This window comes from Oryctolagus cuniculus, chromosome 19 (assembly GCF_964237555.1).
Source record: "Oryctolagus cuniculus chromosome 19, mOryCun1.1, whole genome shotgun sequence".
Taxonomy (NCBI): domain Eukaryota; kingdom Metazoa; phylum Chordata; class Mammalia; order Lagomorpha; family Leporidae; genus Oryctolagus; species Oryctolagus cuniculus.
In genome coordinates this window covers 53,230,455-53,252,259 of record NC_091450.1, presented here as the reverse complement: position 1 = coordinate 53,252,259, position 21,805 = coordinate 53,230,455, and the positions used below count along the sequence as shown (strand labels likewise).

Here is a 21,805-nt window from a genome sequence, read left to right as displayed (position 1 = left end):
AGTCAGGCAGAAGCCAGGAGCCTGGAATTTCTTACAGGTCTCTCACATGGGTGGCAGGGGCCCAAGTACTTGGACTGTTCTCTGCTGCTTCCCCAGGCAGACTGTCTGGGAGCTGGATGGGAAGCAGAGCAGCCTGGACCGGTGCTCCAGTATGGGAGGTCTGCATCAGCTTAACCCATTGTACCACAATGCTGGCCTCTGTCTGCAAGGACATGTAGGTCGGGCACAGATAGGTGAAGATGAGACCCTGATTAGGATGTCTTTATGGAGAAGGTGCTGTGCATGACTGAGAGCTATGACATAAAAATCCTCTTCCACAATTGTGTTGAAAGGTTTCTAATTCTGACTTTTGTCACTCAGTCTAATAAGAAATAAAATTGATAATGAAATAGATGGTCTGTTTCATAGAATAGCTTACATTTTACTAACTCAAAATGTGTTGTAAGTGAAAGACTTTTAGGAGAAAAACAACATTGATGAATTATAAAAGACGAATATTAAAAGGTACTAATGATTTTTGAAAAATATTTGGAAGGAAGATATGATAACCAGAGATCATCTAGTTATACAAATTTATTCTCAGAGGTTGTGAGGCTTTTTGAAAACTACAAGACAAACAACAAATCATTAGACGATGAAATTTGTTTGTCTTTCTTCTTAATAGGTGAACATTATACCATTGATTGCCAAAGCAGATACGATTTCTAAGAGTAATTTACCGAAGCTTAAGAGTAGGATTATGAGTGAGTTGAGCAGCAATGGCATCCAAATATACCACTTCCTGACAGATGATGAAACTCTGAGTCAGGTGAACTCCTCCATGAATGTAAGCTTCTGTTTAATTGTTTTACATGTGAGAATGAAGATACCATTTATAAGTAGCAGTATTAGTCATATGTTTCATTTGTATCTGACAAAAAGAAGATTAATAATGTGTTTTCCCCAAAATCCAGTGCGAGGAGACATTTTCTTGACCTTGAAAAATGTTTTCCACTTTTAATTATTTTTCCCTCCTACTTGGTTTGGTTTGTTCTTATTTTTCTAGTATTTGAAATGCAATTTTAGTCATTTATTTGATGTGTTTGCAATTTTTTGATGTACTAATTGCTATAAACTTCTCTCTTAAAACTGCTTTTGCTATATACTACAAGTTTTGATATGTTGTGTTGTCATCTTTATTTGTTTCCTGGAGTTTTTTTATTTCCTGGCACACTGTTCATTCAAGAATGTCTTGTTAATGTTCATACTTTGCATATTTTCTAGAGACTGTTAAGTTGTTAATTTCCAACTTCATTCCATTGTGGACAAAGAGATACATGGTATGATTCCAGCTGTTTGAATTTGTTGAATCTTGCTTTATGGCCTAGCACATGGTCTGCACTAGAGAAAGTTCAAGCACTGATGAAAAGAATGCGTGTTCTGCAGCTTTAGGATGAGATGTTCTATAGGTGTCAGTTAGGTCCATTTAGTCCATAGTGTAGATTAGCTCTGTTGTTTCTGTGTTGATTTTTAGCCTAGTTGATCTGTCCATTGATGAAAGTGGGATGTTTAAGTCTCCTATTATTATTGTTTTGGAGCCTGTGTCTCCCATTAGATACATTATCATTAGTTTTAAATAGCCAGAGACATTTTTTCTTATTTCTATTCTTTAATACGTATTGATATTTGCTTTTGTGGCCTATCATGTGGTTTATCCTAGAGAACTTTCCATGTACACTTAAAAAGAATGTATATTCTGTTATCCATTGGAGTGTTAACTCTAGTTTATGGTGGTGTCTGAATCTCTGTTTGTTGAACTTCACTTTGCTCTGTCCACTTTTCATGTTGAGGTATTGAAGTCTGTAAGTGTTATTAAATTGCCTGTTTACCTCCTCATTTCTGTTTTCATTTCTTGTGTGTGATTTTGGTGCTTTGTGAATAGGTGCATATGGATTCATAAATCAAGGATTGGGTGGGCCCTTTCATGTAAAATTATAAGTAAGACAGTCTTTATAACTTTAGTAGAAAAGTTTAAAATATTTTATCTAATATTAGAAGAGCCACCACAGCTTTCTTGTAGTTGCTGTTATCATGATGCGCATTTTCAATCCTTTTACTTTCAATATATTTGTGTCTTTGAACCAAATTGTGTCTCCTGCAGAAAAGATAGAGCTGAGACATGCTTAATTGTTCAGTCTGGCAATTTGTGCTTTTATTCACTTGTTTAATCCATTCATAAGTAATATTCTTACTTCTATAATTTGATTTGTGACTGCCATCTTACATTTTGTTCTCTAAATTTCTCATGCTATATTTGTTCTATTATTCTCTTTTTTTGCCATTAAGCAAATGTTTATGTAGACTTTTAATTTGTCTAATGCCTCTTCACTGAAATTTTAGCTTTGATTATAGTAGTTGCTCAAGATTCACCATATACATACACCTTAGTTTACCAGAACTGACTTCACGTATATTCCACTTTTGATTTAAATAGTATAGAAACTTTACTATTATATAGCTGTATTCAATTTTCATATTTTCTGTGGCATTATTGTTATACACATATTTTTATATTTCAAACTTAGTAATACATTAGTAATTTCCTCATTCCAGTTCAGCTTTGGTGCTGCCTATAGTCTTTGCATGGTTATTAGCAAATGTGTTACAAATGTAATACCTTTCTATGTGTTCTAGGTTACAGAAACATTATATAAATATTTTATATATTATTTAAAAATTAAAAGGATAAGCAGGATATACATTTAAGCCATTATTTTATAATTATATAATTACAATTACTATTTAAAAATATTTATTTGAATTGTCTACAGAAGTTTCTTGCTTTCAGCATGAAGAATTTCCTTTAGTTCTTTTTATGTAAAAATTAACAATTGTGCATATTTATGTGCTACATTGTGACATTTCAATAGATGTATAAAGTGTATACTGGTCAAAACAAGGTAATCAACATTTCTCCTTTTTGACCTTATAACTGGAGGATGGAGCATATGAAAGAGCTATCTGTACCACATATTTATTGTAGCTCAATTCACAATAGCAAAGACATGGAATCAACCCAAATGCTCATCAGCTGAAGACTGGATAAAGAAATTATGGGATATGTACACCATGGAATACAACATAGCAGGCAGTAAAAAAAAAATGAAAAGAAAATGAAGACCGGTCATTTGCAACAAAATGGATGAAACTGGAAAACACCATACTTAGTGAAACAAGCCAGTTCCAAAGGGACAAACTCTGTATGTTCTCCCTGACCTGTGATAACTAATAAGGCACCTAAAAGACAACATGTAGAAATGAAATTCACACTTTGAGAAGCAACGATTTTCAGGAGCCCTTCTCTTGACTGTTGCTTTTTATTCTATATCTTTTATCTTTTCCTTTATAATATTTTCCTTATTTTTTCTCTTTCATACAATTCATTGAATTCTATACTTAACAGTTAATTATATATATATATATATAAAGTTAATTTAAAATAGATCTTAGTAAAGAATAAGAGTGAGAATAAGAAAGGGAAGAGCAAGGAGGGCATTCACAGTGGGAAGAATTAGCAAGATCCTAAAGTTGTAATTGTGAAACCTACGGAGATGTGCGCTTTGGAACCGCAGCGTGAGAGCCCGGGAAGATGGAGCAGCTGCCTCCGGGGCAGCCCCTGTCCCTGGGGGGCCTGCACCAGCTCCAGCCACTGTCATCAGGTCTCTGGCCCAGAGCCCTGGGCCAGGACACCTTGGAGGGCGCAGACCACGCTGCAGGAGAGTGAGGACTTCACCATGGAGGCTCTGCGACATTTAGATTCTCTAGGGACTATAAAAGTCGAAGGAAGGCAAATTTTCAAAAGGAAGTTGTTTGAAAATATATTTACAATATTGACAGCTTTTTATATTTTAAATAATTTAAGACTTTAAGAAGATTTATGGTGAAAGGAAACTGGACTAACAACGAGGCCAAAGACTTTTCCTGCCATGACTTACTCTGGAAATAGCTGGCAGCGACTGCAAGAGACCCGCGAGAGGCTGTAACAGCCGCCCAGGCCTTCCACTCAGGGGTTGCCCGAGGGACAGAGCAGTGATGCCTCCCTGGACGGCAGAGGGCCACCGCTTTAATCAGAAAGCCCTGTGGGAAATCAGATGCTAAGGAATCCAGCACCTGCACAGCTGGGAACCGGCAGATGCTGCAGAGGCTGGTGAATGCAGGGTGTGACCAGGAGGTGGCAGGCAGAGCGCTCAAGCCGACTGGCAGCAGGAGTATAGAAACGGCCCTGGAATACATCAGTAAGAGGCTGCCTGGGCCCCAGGAACTAACAGACAGTGCCAGTCATTAAGCAGACTCCCCAGGAAAGGGCCTGGTGCCAACCCCGGTGACGATGTCGAGGAGGCCCAGTTTCCAGGGCGACGCCTTCCCACCCTACCACCTGCTGGGCGGCGCTGGAGGAGGTGCCAAGCCTTCCCCTGGACGGCGCACCCCTCCTAAGGCTACTGGACAGCGGGCGTGGAGGGGGCGGGGGGCGCACTTCCCGGGCCCCCGCACTGCGGGCTCCTCGCTGCCGCTACTTGGCGCGACCTAAGGCCACGCTCTTGCTGGTGCCCGGGGAGCCTCTGGCCTAAGGCGTGCGGCACAGCCTCTTGTTCCAGAGCAAGGCGCTGCCTGAGGCTGGGGTCTACTGGGGCCTGACAGCCAAGGGCCAGCCCGACGGCCCCGCGCCCAGAAGGACCTACTCCTTCAACAGCCAGCAACTGCGGGTTGCGTGCCCGTCCAGGCCGAGCCCTCCCTGCTGGCCCCCAACACCCTCGGCAGTCCATACCCGCTAGACCTGGAGTTGGGCAGCCCACACTGCAGGTACCTGCCCCCCTACCCGAATCACCTGCTGCTGCCCAGCATGTCGGAGCAGTACGACCTGGACGGCCTGTGTGTGGGCATGGAGCAGAGCCTCCGAGGGGGTGCGGCAGCCAAGCCCGCCAAAAGGGCAGACAAGAGCCACCAGGGCGCCAAGGGGCACAGATGCGGGAAGGACAAAAAGCAGATCCAGACTTTTTCCTAAGTCCTTGGCTGCAAAAACAGCAAGGAGGAGGAGAAGCGAGTCACACTTTAAGTAATTCATGGAACAACACGTGGAAAATGTCATAAAAACCTACCAGCAGGTGAACCGGAGGATGCAGCTGGAGCAAGGGATGGCCAAAGCTGGACTGTGCAAAGTTGAGCAGGAACAGAGGGAGATCCTCTACCAGGAGGAGTCTAATTACAGCAGGCTGAAGAGGGCCAAGGTGAACAAGCCCATGTTTGTGAAAATCAAAACCCTGGGGGTCGGTGCCTTTGGAGAAGTGCACTTTACTTGTAAGGTGGACACTCACTCTCTGTACATCATGAAGACTCTGAGGAAGGAGGATGTGCTGACCCGGAATCAGGTGGCTCGTGTCATGGCCGAGAGGGACATCCTGGCTGAGGCCGACAACGAGTGGGTGGTGAAACTCTACTACTCCTTCCAAGACAAAGACAGCCTGTACTTTGTGAGGGACTGGTCCCTGGTGGGGATGTGATGAGCCTGCTGATCCACATGGAGGTCTTCCCTGAGCACCTGGCCTGGTTCTTATCATAGAGTTGATGTTGGCCATTGAGAGTGTCCACAAGATAGGCTTTATCCACTGGGACATCATGCCTGACAACATTTGGATAGAGCTGGATAGTCACATCAAAGGGACAGATTTCGGCCTCTTCATGGGGTGCAGGTGGAACTCACAATTCCTAATACTACCAGAAAGGAAACCACATCTGACAGGACAGCATGGAGCCCAGCGACCTCTGGGACAATGTGTCTAACTGTCAGTGTGAGGACAGGCTGAAGACCCTGGAACAGCAGGCAGCAAGCAGCACCAGCGGTGTCTGGTGCACCCCCTGGTTGGGTCGCCACATTACATCACTCCTCTGCAAAGGTACACCCTTGTGGAGTGTCAGCGTGATTCTCTTTGAGATGCCGGTTGGGCTGGTGCCCACACTCACAGAAACCAAACTGAAGGTGGTCAACAGGGAGAACACCTCCACATTCCCGCCCAGGTCAAGCTGAGCCCAGGGCCAGGTCAACCTTATCACCAAGCTGAGCTGCTCTAGTCTGCCTGGGGGAGGGACAGGCCGATGACTTGAAGGCCCACCCCTTCTTCACACCATAGACTTCTCCAGCGACATCTGGAAGCAGCCAGCCCCCTACGTGCCCACCAGCAGCCACCCCATGGGACACCTCAAATTTTGACCCCATAGATAAAGAAAGCCTGTGGAAGGAGGCCAGCGAAGGGAGTACCAAGTCCTGGGACACGCTTGCCTGCCCTGGAAACAGGCACCGGAGCTCGCCTTCTGTGAATTCCCTTTCTGAAGGTGCTGTGATGACAGTGGCTTCCCCTTTAGATGCCCCAAGCCTTCAGGAGCAGAGGCTTCACAGTCTGAGAACTCAGATTGGAAAACTCCGATCTGGTGGATCTGACTGAGGGTGCCAGCCGGTCTATGTGTAGCCCGTGCAGCCAGGGGCCATGAGGTGTCAGTCACCGGGGGAGCAGCCCAGGTGGGCTACTTCTCTCCAGACTTCTTCACTGGGAACGCCCGACACGGAAGCTGAAGGGACTCTTTCCAGCTGAGCTGCTTTTCTCAGTTCCGCTTGCTGCGCAGGGAGGGTGGACGTGACTTTGAATCGGCTTTTGAGGACTTAACACTGCATTAGAACAATATTTTTAAACATTTAGTACAGTTTAGAAATCCTATTTTTCTTACTAAATTAGAGATTAACTTTGACAAATCATGCTGCTGTTATTTTCTACATTTGTATTTTATCCGTAGCACTTATTCACATTTAAGAAAAGACATAAAAACTGAAAAACATGTGAGAACAAATGTCTGTGCAATAATATAAAAAACTTAAAAGGCACTCTGCCCAGATATCATGGAGACCATTTTATCCACACAGTGGATTTTGTTTGTATTTTTTCCCACATTTCAAAATCGTGATATGATGTTAAAAGGTGCTTTTTTTGGGCTTTGTGTGTATTATAGTATAACAGGAAGTGAGCAGGGTGATGATATGCTATGATTTCAGATGTCTGCTGGGGAAAGCACTGCTGGAGCAGGGTTTTTCTATTATAAAATTACCATAGCCATTCACAGCAGCTGCTGTGAATATGTTTTTACCAAGTGTTTTTAAATGAGGCATTTTAGATAGCGTGCTGATAAGGTATCACGTGGTTCACTATGATTGTATCCCTTATTTTGTTAAAGACATGCAGAAGTGTAACTAGAAAGTGATTTGTGTGTGTGTGTGTCGGGTATGATTGGGTTCTTTGGGGGTTAAAGTGAAATGTTTGTCATATACTAAACTTTCACACATCAAAAGGGATTAACATAGCTATTCCAGAACTTTGAAGTTACTGGTGGATGCATGTTCATTTCTGTAGTCAGTATGCTCTTGGGTTCTTGGTGCAGCTGGTATGTGGAATTCAATAACTCCAACCCTGCTACTTAACCTCTTGAATGCTTCTTCCCCCCACTGTTGTAACAGCTGAGATGTTACCATAATGAAATTGAGTAATCTTATGGCTTTTGAGTAATCTTACGGTTTTAGTGTGCTTTGAAATGTTGAACTGTAGCTTGGTTTAAATAGCACATTTTTCTAACCTTTGTAAACAAGCAAAGATTCTTATTGACAGTGTGATGAAAAAATAAACCATACATGTTTTCTTAGATGTATAGATGTATGTATAACTACATAGGTAAACAAAATATTCCTTATTTCAAATTAGTATGGTGCCTATTTAAAGTGATTTATTTAAATTCTTTTGCTTTTTAAAAATCTGATCACAGTTTTCATTATATTATTCTCCATATTTTTCTTTGAATTCTTGGCATAATGTATGCATTACTTAGTATGTATCTAAGAAACAATGCTTATAAGTTTATCAATGCCTAATCTAAAAAAAAATCCTGTGTACTGGTTTTTTGGTTATCATTTTTCAGACATCCTTGGCCTGGAGAACCTCTCTGTCATGAGCCATAGAGACCCCATTTTGCTCTAAATTGCACTTCAAATTCACTGGGATGCATATAATATTCCTTATAAGCAAATGCTGTGTTTATCCAGTAACATTGTTTTAGTTATTTTTAGTACCATTTTCTTTTTTTTTCTTTCTGACAGGCAGAGTGGACAGTGAGAGAGAGAGACAGAGAGAAAGGTCTTCCTTTTGCCATTGGTTCACCCTCCAGTGGCTGCCATGGACAGTGCGCTGTGGCCGGTGCACCGCACTGATCTGAAGGCAGGAGCCAGGTGCTTCTCCTGGTCTCCCATGGGGTGCAGGGCCCAAGCACCTGGGCCATCCTCCACTGCACTCCCGGGCCATAGCAGAGAGCTGGCCTGGAAGAGGGGCAACCGGGACAGAATCCGGTGCCCTGACCAGGACTAGAACCCGGTGTGCCGGCGCCGCTAGGCGGAGGATTAGCCTGTTGAGCCACACCGCCGGCTGCACCATTTTCTTTTAATTTTTATACTAGAATTAAAAGTGGTATGAATGTCATTTTCTCAACAATGTCTCTGTGTTTCAGGATAAATATAGGGAAGAATTATATGTCCACTAAAATCTTTTTTCTTTTTATTCCCCACAGCATGATACCCTGCTGTAAGCTCTGCTCAGTAGATAATTTTCAGTTATGTGCATAATCTGAGATCAATGTTGGCAAAAAATCTGTTAGCACATATATGCTGTCAAGTATTGAGATCTGATGCAGTATATACCCTTTGTTTAATTAGATGTATTGTGACGTTCTCATCTCTTATTTTTGTACAGTGTCAACCGCATTAGTATGAAAGAATTCAATTAATATCACTCTTATTTTCTAGGCCTTTCACTGTGGCAGGGAGCATGGATGAGGTGAAAGTTGGAAAAAGGATGGTCAGAGGCCGTGACTACCCCTGGGGAGTTTTGCAAGGTAAATGTGATGAAAGAGTGCAGGTTCTGGAAATACGGAGTTAAACATTCCATGTCTGTCACCTGTGGGATTTTTAGAGTTTCAAAGTTATGAAATATTCAAATTTTACTATATTGCTATTTGTTATAATATAAATAAATATAAGTAAAATAAGCTATAGTAAAATTATCATATAAAATAAATATAATGAATATAAATAAAATATAAAATTATCATGTGCTATAAATAATAAGTCATCCTGAGACTTTTGGAAATGGCAACACAAGAGAAAGACATGTGAGTTGGTTTTTTAACAAAGAATTTTTAATTGACAAAATTGTATGTACTTTTCATATGCAACGTGACACTTTGAACTATGTGTCTGTTGTTGAAAGGCTAAATTGAGCTAATCACCATATACATAAGCTATGTGGTAAGAATATTAATATATACTCAGTATTGAAATTTTTAAGAATGCAGTATGTTAACAATAGTAACCATGATGTACAGTAGATGTCTTGAACTTTCACTTTCATCTAACAAAATATTTTATATTTTGACCAAAATCTCCCTTATCCACTACTCTATCCAGCTCCTGATAACCACTATTTTATTCACTATTTATGTAAATTAAACTTTTTAATATTCCTTAAATAACTGAAAGCATGCCATATTTGCCCATGTGCCTGGCTTATTTCGTAGTTAAATGGCCTCCAGGTTTTTGTTATAAATGACAGAATTTCCTTCATTTTAAGGCTGAATGGTATTCCATTGTGCTTATTTGCTACATTTTATTTATCCACTCATTGAGTGGTGGACTCTTGGGTTGATTTCATATCCTATTTTTTCTTTTATTTTTTATTTATTTATTTATTTTATTTATTTTTTTTTTTTTAAACTTTTTTTTTTTTTTACTTTTTTTATTTTTGACAGGCAGAGTGGACAGTGAGAGAGACAGAGAGAGAAAGGTCTTCCTTTGCCGTTGGTTCACCCTCCAATGGCCGCCGCTGCAGCCGGCGCACCGCGCTGATCCGATGGCAGGAGCCAGGAGCCAGGTGCTTTTCCTGGTCTCCCATGGGGTGCAGGGCCCAAGCACCTGGGCCATTCTCCACTGCACTCCCTGGCCATAGCAGAGAGCTGGCCTGGAAGAGGGGCAACCGGGACAGAATCCGGCTCCCCAACCGGGACTAGAACCCGGTGTGCCGGCGCCGCAAGGTGGAGGATTAGCCTATTGAGCCACGGCGCCGGCTTATTTATTTATTTTGACAGGCAGAGTGGATAGTGAGAGAGAGACAGAGAGAAAGGTCTTCCTTTGCCATTGGTTCACCCTCCAATGGCTGCCATGGCTGGCGCACTGCGGTCGGCGCACTGCGCTGATCCAAAGGCAGGAGCCAGGTGCTTCTCCTGGTCTCCCATGGGGTGCAGGGCCCAAGCACTTGGGCCATCCTCCACTGCACTCCCTGGCCACAGCAGAGAGCTGGCCTGGAAGAGGGGCAACCGGAACAGAATCCGGTGCCCTGACCGGGGCTAGAACCCCGTGTGCCAGCGCCGCTAAACAGAGGATTAGTCTGTTGAGCCTTGGTGCTGGCCTATTTATTTATTTTTAAAAGATGGTGACGTATTGTTATTTTGGAAGCAAAGCAACCAGGACTTGTGCTCACATATGGAATATTGATATTGCAGGCAGCAGCTTAGTTCACTGTGCCACAATGCCAGCCCCAATCAGCCAGTTTCTGAAAGGGATTTCTAAGTATGCTACTATGATATTACAGTCTATATTGTTCTTAAAGATTTATTAATATTTGATTTATATATTTAGGTACAAATATACTTATATATAAGTATATATTTGTATTTAGGTGAAAATATATATTTAGATGCAAATATATTTATAAGTGCTATGTCATTTTGAATATATTTATTGAATTGAGAGGCAGAGAGACAGTTATACAGAGAGAGCGTCCTCCTACCAGTCTACTCCCTAGATGATCACAGTCACTGGACTGGGCTGGGGCTAAAGTCAGGAGCTGGAAGATCAGTCCAGGCCGCCCTTGTGGATGCAGAAGCCATCACTTCTGCCTCCCAGAGCTGCCTTAGCAGGAAGCCAGAGCCAGGAGCTGACTGTTGGTACTGAATCCAGGTACTCCAATATGTGAAGCAGGTATCTTAATTGGCATCTTAACTACTAGACTAAATGCCAGTCCTGCTATATCCTTTTGATTAAATGACTCCTCTGTTTTTATATAATGACCTTCTAATTCTTGGTTTGCAGTTTTTGCCTCAAAGCCTACTTTATCTGATAGAAATATAGCTGCTTCTGCATTTTTGGTTTATTTCAGTATACTGGTTAGTGAAACACATGTATGGAATATAAATGGGATTTTATAACTAAAGCATGTATAATCTATCTTTTGCATATTATATTTTTGTTAGCAGAATTTTACTTAATAAAAGTATTTCCTTCAGTGATGTTATAATACATACTTTGTTAGAAGTCTGTGAAATACCTTCAGGATAGTTTGTAAAGTACTAACACACTAACCATGAAAACCTATAGTGGATGCTAATGAGACACATTGTTTTACTATTTTTTATTTTTTATTTATGTATTGAATTTAAAGAAAATTTGCTAATCTAGAAATAAACTTCATATAGTTGGTATGTATTAGTAGGAACACAGTTATGTTGTTAAAAGAATTATTGCTGTTATTCAGATGATAATGTTGGCTTTCCTTTAAATGTGGTTTCCATTCTTGCATTCTTTTGAGAAAGCTTACTGAGTACCAAGTATTGACAGTGAATGTTGTAGATGTGTTGTTTTTCTAACCAGTGGAAAATGAAAATCACTGTGACTTTGTTCAGCTCCGGTATGTGCTTCTTTCTACCAATATGGAAGACCTGAAAGAACAGACGCACACTCAGCGTCCACCTGAAACCAGAATGTTTCAGGTACTTCAAACTGCAGTCAATGGGTTTCACTGATGTGGGCCCAGACAACCAGCCAGTTAGGTGAGTACAGACATGGCTGGAACAACTAGATGAATAATTTAGAAAGTCCCTACAACCACAAAGTGTAGTCATTTGGGCATGCAGATAATTGTACTTCTCCCATCCCAACCCATCCTTCATTTTAGGTTTTTTAATCATCCTAAGTCTTAGGTGGAACTAATAGAAGCAATATAAAAAAAGCTCATTTATAAGTGAAATATTTGTGTATATTGAAAAATGTATCCAAGGTATTATTTTGTTTTGATTTTTGTATTTATGTGAAACAGAATTAGGGAAGAGATTGGTGAATATAAGCAAACACTGACAGACTGGCAAAAGAAATTAAGAAGGTTTGGTGAAGGAAAGAGTTGAAAAGCATTAATGCAATGTCTTGGAAGTCAAGTGGAAAAGTTTTAGAGCAGATGTATTTAGCGCTATTGAAGATGGATGGTATTTGTGTTGTAACAGTATTTATAGTACTTTAGTAGTCACTTGGTTATGATTCCTTGATGACAACCAGAATTGAACTATCTTAAGTGAATGATATTTTTAAAGATGCCTAGCTTTATTTCAACTATTTTAAAAAGATTTATTTATTTGAAAGACAGGTTGGGAAGACAGAGATAGATATCTTTCATCCACTGGTTCACTTCCCAAATGGCCACAGTGGCTGGGGTTGGAGTTAGGCCAGGTCAAGGACAGGAGCTGGAACTCCATTTGGGTCTCCCACATGGGAGCACAGGCCCAAGTACTTGGTACATCTCCCACTGCTTTCCCAGGTGCATTAGCAGGGAACTAATTGGAAGTGGAGCAGCGAGGACACAAACTGGTGCTCATATGGGATGCTGACATCACGGGTGATGGTGTAACCTGCTACACCACAACACCAGCTCCTATTTCAACTATTTTGAAAGTAGTTTCAATCATTAGAACTTTCCTCTAATTTATTGCCAAAATATAAGAAGTACAGAAAATGGAAGAAATAAGAAATCACTACTATAAGCAGTTAAAAATTATAGTACCCTTTTTAGTACTCTTTATTTATAGTCTACATATACTAAGGTTAAATATTATACCTCAGTTTATATATCCCATGATCTATAAGTTGTCATATTGGTAAATGTTCTTTTATAGAACCTAGCCTACAAATATATCTTTATATGTTTATTTATGTGGGCATTTTAATGTGAGAGTAATACAAATGTGCTTTTTAGCTTTCAGGAGATCTATGAAACTAAAATAGAGGTTTATGCAATGGGTGAGGGAGAAAGAAGCAACATTTAAAGAAGCTAAGAAAGAGGCAGGTGCTGCTGGTTTGATATACTTTACATCAACTTTTAGTGGTCTTCCTAACTTAGGGGGTAAACTTGAGAGATCAGTTGAAGTTTTTGAGGCTGCTTGACTTCAAAAAGTATGAGGCATTGCTGTGGTGGGAATTCTACGCAGTGGATGAGCCCTGTGTCAAGTCTTTACCTGGGCCCCAGATTGCCACATACTATCCTTTGTCTAGATAGAGACATCTGTGTTTCCACAGCTCTTGCAGTCTGTGTGGCCACAGAATTAGCAACGTGTGGATGCTGCTAGAAATGTTGGCTTGTACCTCATGTAGCAGTGGGACAGGCCACACCTGAGCTCACTTGGCGATGACTGTGGTGGTCCAGGATGCTGTACCAGAATCTGGGGAGCAGAGTCCTGAGGTGGAGCAGAGAAATGAATGCTGAGATCCCCAAGGGGCCTCTCCAGGAATCTTGTGGTGAAGGCCCTGGTTTGCCTCACAGATCCCTCTGAAAAGCCTTGTCTTCATGACTAGAACCTGGGTAACTGACAGCCACATTAACCCCTGGCAAATGGCCACTTGGGTACATCTTTAGTATTCTCTCCTGAACATGAAAATTATTATTCACAGGGCCAGCTTTAGGGTTTTCAAAATTTTACTTCCTCCTTCCATTTTAATTATAAATTCCATCTTTAAATAATTTCTCTCCTCTTTTTACTGGAGGTAGTTAAAAGTTGTGTAGACCCTTGGCTGCTTTGCTCCTTAGATTTCCCTTCTGCCAGATACCCTGGCTCGTGGCTCTTAAACTGTGTCCTGAATAATGCCTTAGACACAGGAACAATTCAGCCATGTTCTTTGGAACTGTACACTGAGGACGGTCTTTACTGAAGTTTCTAATACTTTGTTTCTATCTGCAACTTCATCAAGAAGGCCTTACTGTCTGTATTTCTATCAGTATTCTGACTTGGTCCTAACTAATGCCTGAGAAGATTTAGATTTTCCCTGCAGCTCTTGTCTTCTTATTCCTCAGCAGTATTTCCCTTTATGCTGAAATTATGGGGATCTAGGTTTTTTTTTTTTTTCTGGCTTAATCCTATAATTCTTCCAGCCTGTGCCCATTACTCAGTTCAAAAGGCATTTATAGGTGGTACAAAGCAGGATGGTGGCTGAGTAAGATGATCTGGGGACCACCTTCCCATGGAGGCAGAAAGTTTCACAATTATCAACACATCAAGTCACCATCACAAGAGCCACAGATGCCAGGCGGGAGACCATAGTGCCTTTAGGAGAATAATAAGAAGCATTGCAATGAAGAAATCAGAAAGGAAAGAGATGCCTGTGTCATCCCTCCCCTGCTCTAATCAGCACAGTCTGGAGAGAGATACTTGCTGCTTGTGAGAGGCAGAGGGAGCTGAATTCCAGTGCAAGGCCCACTGCAATAAAATTCAAAATCACACAGAACCCTGTGGCTGCTGCCCCTAAGGCTTGTGCCTGCAGACTGAGTATTGGGCTTTCTATAGCCAGACAACCTCTGTCACTCCTCCCACAAACCTTGGCAGAAACTGGAACAGGACCACAGCTGCTATAGAGTAGGGCAGAAGAGGGAGTTCAGGACCTTGCTTTGGAGCTCTGAGCCCATCCAGCAGCTGCCACGAGACCCAGCACCTGTTAAAGCCCAAAGACCTGTACCCCACCCCAGGGGGTGTTCATGGATGCAGCCTCTGAAGTTACTTGGCCTTGTGCAGAGGCCTGTGCTATGTTAGGTAATACTTCTTTCAGTGTGTCACCACGGGCCTAAGGTGGGCCTGACATGCACTCCTAGGAATTCACAGGGACAGTGGCTGTGGAATTCAAGTCTTACCCAGATTTGTTTCTTTAAAAAAAAAAACTTGCCGGCGCCGCGGCTCACTAGGCTAATCCTCCGCCTAGCGGCGCCGGCACACCGGGTTCTAGTCCCGGTCGGGGCTCCGGATTCTGTCCCGGTTGCCCCTCTTCCAGGCCAGCCCTCTGCTGTGGCCAGGGAGTGCAGTGGAGGATGGCCCAGGTGCTTGGGCCCTGCACCCCATGGGAGACCAGGAAAAGCACCTGGCTCCTGGCTCCTGCCATCGGATCAGCGCGGTGCGCCGGCCGCAGCGCGCCGGCCGCGGCGGCCATTGGAGGGTGAACCAACGGCAAAGGAAGACCTTTCTCTCTGTCTCTCTCTCTCTCACTGTCCACTCTGCCTGTCAAAAAATAAAAAAAAAAAAAAAAAAAAAAAAAAAAACAACTTTATTTAAGGCATACAAATTTCATGTATTTCCTATATACAGATTCAGGGACATAGTGATACTTTCTACCCTACCCTCCCTCCTGCCCACACTCCCACCCTTCTTCCTCTTCCATCTCCTATTCCCATTCTTATTTTTTTTTTTTTTATTTTTGACAGGCAGAGTGGATAGTGAGAGAGACAGAGAGAAAGGTCTTCCTTTTGCCATTGGTTCACCCTCCAGTGGCCACCGTGGCTGGCGTGCTGCGGCCAGCGCACTGCGCGGATCCAATGGCAGGAGCCAGGTGCTTATCCTGGTCTCTCATGGGGTGCAGGGCCCAAGCACTTGGGCCATCCTCCACTGCACTCCCGGGCCACAGCAGAGAGCTGGCCTGGAAGAGGGGCAACTGGGACAGAATCCGGCGCCCCGACCGACTAGAACCCGGTGTGCTGGCACCGCAAGGTGGAGGATTAGCCTGTTGAGCCACGGCGCCGGCTTCTTATGTTTTACAAAGACTATTTTTCAGTTAATTTTATCCTTGTAATATTTACTATACACTAAATAAAGAATTCAACAAATAGTATGAAGCAAAAAAACACTTTCCCAACAGTTGAGACAAAGGCTATTCAAAATCATCATATCTCAAAGTGTCAATTTCACTTCTGTAGATTACCTTTTAGGTACTGTATTATTTACCACAGATCACGGAAAACGTATAGTATTTGCCTTTTTGGGACTGGCTTATTTTACTAAGTGTAATGGTTTCCAGTTGCATCCAATTTGTTGCAAATGACAAGATTTCATTTTTTACTGCTGTGTAGTATTCCATGGTGTATATATACCATAATTTCTTTATCCAGTCTTCAGTTGATGGACATCTGGGTAGATTCCATATCTTAGCTGTTATGAATTGAGCTGCAATGAACATAGAGTTCAGATAACTCTTTAATATACTGATTTCTTTTTGTTTGGGTAAATTCCCAGGAGTAGGATGGCTGGGTCATACAGCAGGTCAATATTCAGATTTCTGAGGTACCTCCATATTGTCTTCCAATGTGCCTTTACCAGTTTACCTTCCCACCACCAGTGATTAGGGTATCCCTTTGCCAGCACTTGTTGTTTGTTGATTTCTGTATGAGAGCCACTCTATCTGGGATGAGGTGAAGTCTCACTGTGGTTTTGATTTGCATTTCCCTGAAGGCTAGTGATCACCCCACTGGGATGTCAAATACCAGAACCTGCTAGGTCCTTGCTACTGTGTTTTTGTGCCCCTTGTCTGACCTTCCATGTCCTTCTCCCACTCTAACATCATGTAGGGAATTTTTGAAGGCTCTGTCCCATGGATTTCAACCCAGGTATTCTAATGTAATTGATCTGTATGCAGTCTACACATTGGGAGACTTACAGGCTCACTGGATGACTAATGAACACCCAGCACTGAGAGTCACTGAAATCAACACTGCTTGCATTCTTGACAGTCATCTCAGCCTACTGACCATTAGTGTGTTAGCAAAAGTCCCCAGAATATGTATTTTTTAAAACTTAAGCCACAATTATACCTCTCTTTCATCGTATCATTCCATGCAAATGATAACTTTAAAAAGCACACCTTCTCTAGAGCAGGTATTTGGCATAGCAGTGAAGAAACTCACATCCTGTGTCAGATTGCCTGGGTTCAAGTCCTGGCCCTACTCCCTGTCCAGCTTCCTGCTTATGCATACCGTAGAAGGCAGCTGGCGATGCCCCATGTGGTTGGATCCAGGCAACCCATAAGCTAGACCTGGATGTAGTTCCCAGCTCATGGGCATTTGAGAAGTGAGCCAGTGGATAGTGGCCTCTATATCTCTCTGCTTAAGTAAGTACATAATTTGAATAAGTAATTTGAATTACAAAGAGCTTCTCTGATGCATATAACAATCTTTGTGCTGTTGACAAATCATATCAGAGATGCAGGCCTGCCTCTAATGAGATCCAAGGTGGCTCTGCCTCTTTTGCATAGTTAATTGAATTGATTTTAAGCCCCATACATGAATAAGAATTCCCGAGGAGCTAAAACGTAAGTGAGTTCTTGTTGTTTTCCACATGAACTGATTTTACTTAACAAGGAAATTATAAGACTTTCTTTCAAAGCATCTTTACCAATTAAAGTCTCAGCTGCTGTTTCACAAACCATGGTGTATCTTAATGTGCATGTATTTTTAGTGAGCATGGATTTATTAAACTTTATTAGAACATGTTTTGAGGAGGAAATGTTGACTCAGAAAATATAGGTTATTAGGAAAAATGAAAAATTCATATTTTTTGTTCACAGCTGTGGATTCTATTACATTTGATTCCATGGGTACATAGTCAAAATTAACATCAAGGACACCCCACATCTGAGTATTTTCTTTTATTGTGAATGTTTGAGTTGTTTGATAACCCTAAAAGGCAAGTATATTCTTTCAGCTGTTCTGCCGCACTGTGCTTTGAGTCACAACTGCACATTGATGTCCCAGTTACAGGACAAGTTCGAGAACCTGAAGAGGATTCAACACAAGGAGGTGATAAAGCTTGAAGAAGAGAAAAGACAACTGGAAGAAGACATAGTAGATCTTTATAAAACAAAGGATACTTCTGAAACATTTCAGCCGCCTGTGTGCACCAATGTAAAAAAAGGACAAAGGTCGTAAGAAATAGTTTTTTCTGGGGTGAGCATTTGGCACAGTGGTTAAGACATCAGTTAGGAAACCCGGATTCCATATCAGAGTGCTTGGGTTTGAGTCTGAGATCAGTTTTTTTCTCAATTTATTTATTTGAAAGGCAGAGAGAGAGTGAGCTTCCATCTGCTGGTTCACCCCTTAAATGGTTGCAAAGGCCAGGACTGGGTCAGGCTGAAGCCAGGAGCCAGGAGCTTCATACTGGTGTGCCACATGGGTGGCAGAGGTCCAAGTACTTGGGACATTGTGGTCTTCCCAGGCACATTAACAGGAAGCTGGGTTGGAAGTGGAACAGCTGGGACTTGAACCATCACTTGATATGGGATGCTGGCATCACAAGTGTTGGCTTAACTCACTGCACCACAACACCAGCCCTGCAATTCCATTTTCATTCCCCCATCCTGGTAATGGGTACCCTGGAAGGCACTGGGTGACGGCTACAGTACTTGGGTCCCTGTCAACCCATGTCGGAGAACCTGGCTGGAGTTCCAGGCTTTGGCTTGGCCCAACACCAGTGGTTGTAGGCAGTTGAGGAGTGAATGAACAGATGGAAATCTCTCTTCCTGTTTCTGCACCTGTCTCTCTCTGCCTTTTAAATAAATATATGAATACAAATTTAAAATAGTCTTTTCTTACCATCTATATGTTGGAGAGTTCCACCCACCATTCTCTATTCCACTTACTTAGGAGATTGTATTCATAGCATTTTGTCACTCCCCCATTTGCAGAGGAACGACACAGGACCCTGCGCTGTTCTTTCTGCCCGGCTCTTCCCAGGTTAGCTGCCGGTCCCTCACTCGCGGAGGAACGATGCCGTCTCAGGTTAGCTGCCGACCCCTCCACCTCCGTGGAGAGGCAGCACCCCCCCGCCGCTTTCCCTGCTTCCACGGAGGAGCGGCACAGCGCCAGCCGGCTCTCTCGGGTGCTGCTCAGATGTTCCTCAGGTGTTCCTTTCAGATCTTCCTGGTGTATGTTGTCTCTCTCCTCCTTTATAGTCCTCTTCCACCAATCCCAACTCTGCTACCCACATGCCGAGCACGCTGCTCTCCTCCAATCAGGAGCAGGATCAGCTCCTGCAGCTTATCAAACTGATGAGGCAGCTGTGTAGAGGTTGTTTGCTCCCTCAGCACCATATTGTGGGAGAGCAGATGCATAGAATAAGTCTTAATTCCAGTAACTTAGTCTAGTCTCAGTTGCTCCCCACAGCATTTAACTCTGATTACAGTTCTAATATTTACATTTTTGGGATTTTGTATGTTTTCTCTAAATAAATGTGAACTCCTTGTGAGCAGATACTTTGTCAGTCTTGTTAGATGCCTTATTACTATCACTTAGGACATAGACTAGCCACAAATGCAGTACTTAGTGAATATTTTTCAAAATGAAAAAGATCAAAGAAATATGAAGGGCCTTCAAAGTTTATGCAAATATGTATTCTGAAAATTTATCAATTAATTTCATTTTTTTTGCTCCATAATTATCTTTTTTTTTCATAATTATCTTTTAATTCCATTTTCTATGAACTTTTTAAAGTACCCTCTCATGTCTTTACACATTATTTTCCATGCAGGCATGATTGACTTTTGAAAATAACAATCCAGAGAAATAGTGCCATTAGTAACTTGTAAGTAGCACTATCAGTAATGTCTTTAATATATATGTCTTTAAATTATGTTTGTGGAATTTTCTGTGATGAACACACATCTGTCACTGAAATGGCACTGCTCAACCCAGTGAAATCTTACAAATGTGTACTATGTATATGTATTTAAACACTTTTAAACATATATTACAGTATTGTGAACCAGCCCATCCATCCAAATAGTACTGCTCTCAATTGCTTTATTATTTCCACTATTAATAATTTAATACATGTCTTTCAATATTAATAGAATCTTCGACTAACAAATTGTATTGCATACAATTATGAGGTACAATTGATGCTTTTGTATCTTTAAACAATGTGGAATGATTAAACTGAGTGAATTAATATGTCCATCACCTTGTCAACTTATTTGTTTTTTGGGTTAAGACATTTGAAATGAACCCTTAGCAATTTCAAAATAGGTGATATATTGTTGTTGACTGTAATCACTGCAAGGTGTAAAGATTTCAAACTTACTGCTCCAGCATATCTGAAACTGTGTATGCGTTGAGTAACAACTTGCTATTTCTTCCTTTCCTCCATGCCAGCCTTTGTAGGCCATCCTTCTCCTCTCTGAGTTAAGTTTGTAAACATTCCACGTGGTTTCTGAGACTGAGTGGTATTTTTCTTTCTCTGACTCGGTTAACTCAGTGTGATATCCTCCAGGTTCATCCATGTTGTCCAAAGTATCAGCCTTATCTTTCTAACAGCTGAATGGTATCCCACTGACTACATTTTATTTCTTTATCCTAAATGGAAATGTAGGTTGATTTCATAGTTTGGCTCTTGTGAAAACTGCTGCAGTGAACATGGGAGCAAGTATTTCTTCAACACACTTTATTTCATTTCTTCTGTGCATGCACCTGGTCGTGGTAATTCTGTTTTAGTTTGTTGAGGGATGGCCACGGTGTTTCTCACACTGTCTGTACAATTACACTTCCAGCAGTGATACACAAGTTCTCTTTAGACTGTATCCACAAAAACGTGTTATCTTTCATCTGTGATAAAAGCCATTCTAATGGATGTGATGCTGGCAGCTCACTGTGGTGTGAATTTGCATTTCCCTGATTTTTGGTGGTGTCCAGCCATTTCCCATGTGCATGTTCACGTGCATGTTTTCATTTCAGATATGTATGTTGAGGTCCTTTGTCTGTCTTGTCTCTACATTGTTGTTTCCTTTGTTGTGCAAAAACTTTCATTTTGTGTAGTCACATTTGTCTGTTTTGTTTTGTTGCTTTCAGGTTACTATCAAAAACATTATCTCCCATGCCTATGTTGTAGAGCTTTTCTCTTATGCTTTTATCTGGTAGTTTTACACCTTCAGGTCTTATATTTAAGATTTTAATGTATTTTGGGTTTATGTGTGTCTATGGTATGAAATAAGGATCTAATTTAATTCTTCTGAATGTGGATACAACTTTCCCCCAGACCATTTGCTGAAAAGATTGTATTTTTCCCACTGTATGTATTTGGGCCCTTTGCCCCAAAGCTGTTTTTCTTTTTCTGTTCTGTTAGTTTATACATCTTTGTCTATGTCATTATCTGACAGTATTTTTTAAGTGATAGTATTAATTTTTTATTGCTGCTTTAAAACATTACCAGGAACTTAGTGCTTAAAACAGTAAAATTGTCTGATCTTAGCGTTTGGGAAGTCAGAGGACCAACAAAGGTCTCATTGGGTCAAAATCAAGGTGTCAGCTGGGCCGTGTTCTTTCTGGACTCCATAGGGAAAATTAATTTTCTTTAAAAAAATAAGTTTTTACACTTGATCTTAGCCTAAAGGCTGAGACGTGATATATAAAAATAATTAAAACAAATTTTAAAAGGCACATAAAATTGTACCTATGTGTGGGGTTCCACTGATGTATGTCAGGGTGGGGGATAGCTAGCAGGAAGATTGACTGCTGCAGCACCAAACACGCCAGATTCCATGCAGTGGAAAATGGAAGCTCCTGCAGTTTAAGCACTTACAACAGGTGCCAGCTGGAAATAACCAACAGGGCTGCCAACTGTG

At 41.6% G+C, this 21,805-nt stretch overlaps 2 pseudogenes; both read left to right on the top strand.

Moving 5' to 3' along the window:
- The window catches only part of LOC127489172 (septin-14-like), a 28,975-nt pseudogene extending 9,369 nt beyond the window's left edge, over positions 1-19,606 (top strand).
- Positions 3,591-6,500, top strand: LOC127489170 (serine/threonine-protein kinase LATS2 pseudogene; annotated as a pseudogene).
- Positions 19,607-21,805: the final 2,199 nt, after the last annotated feature.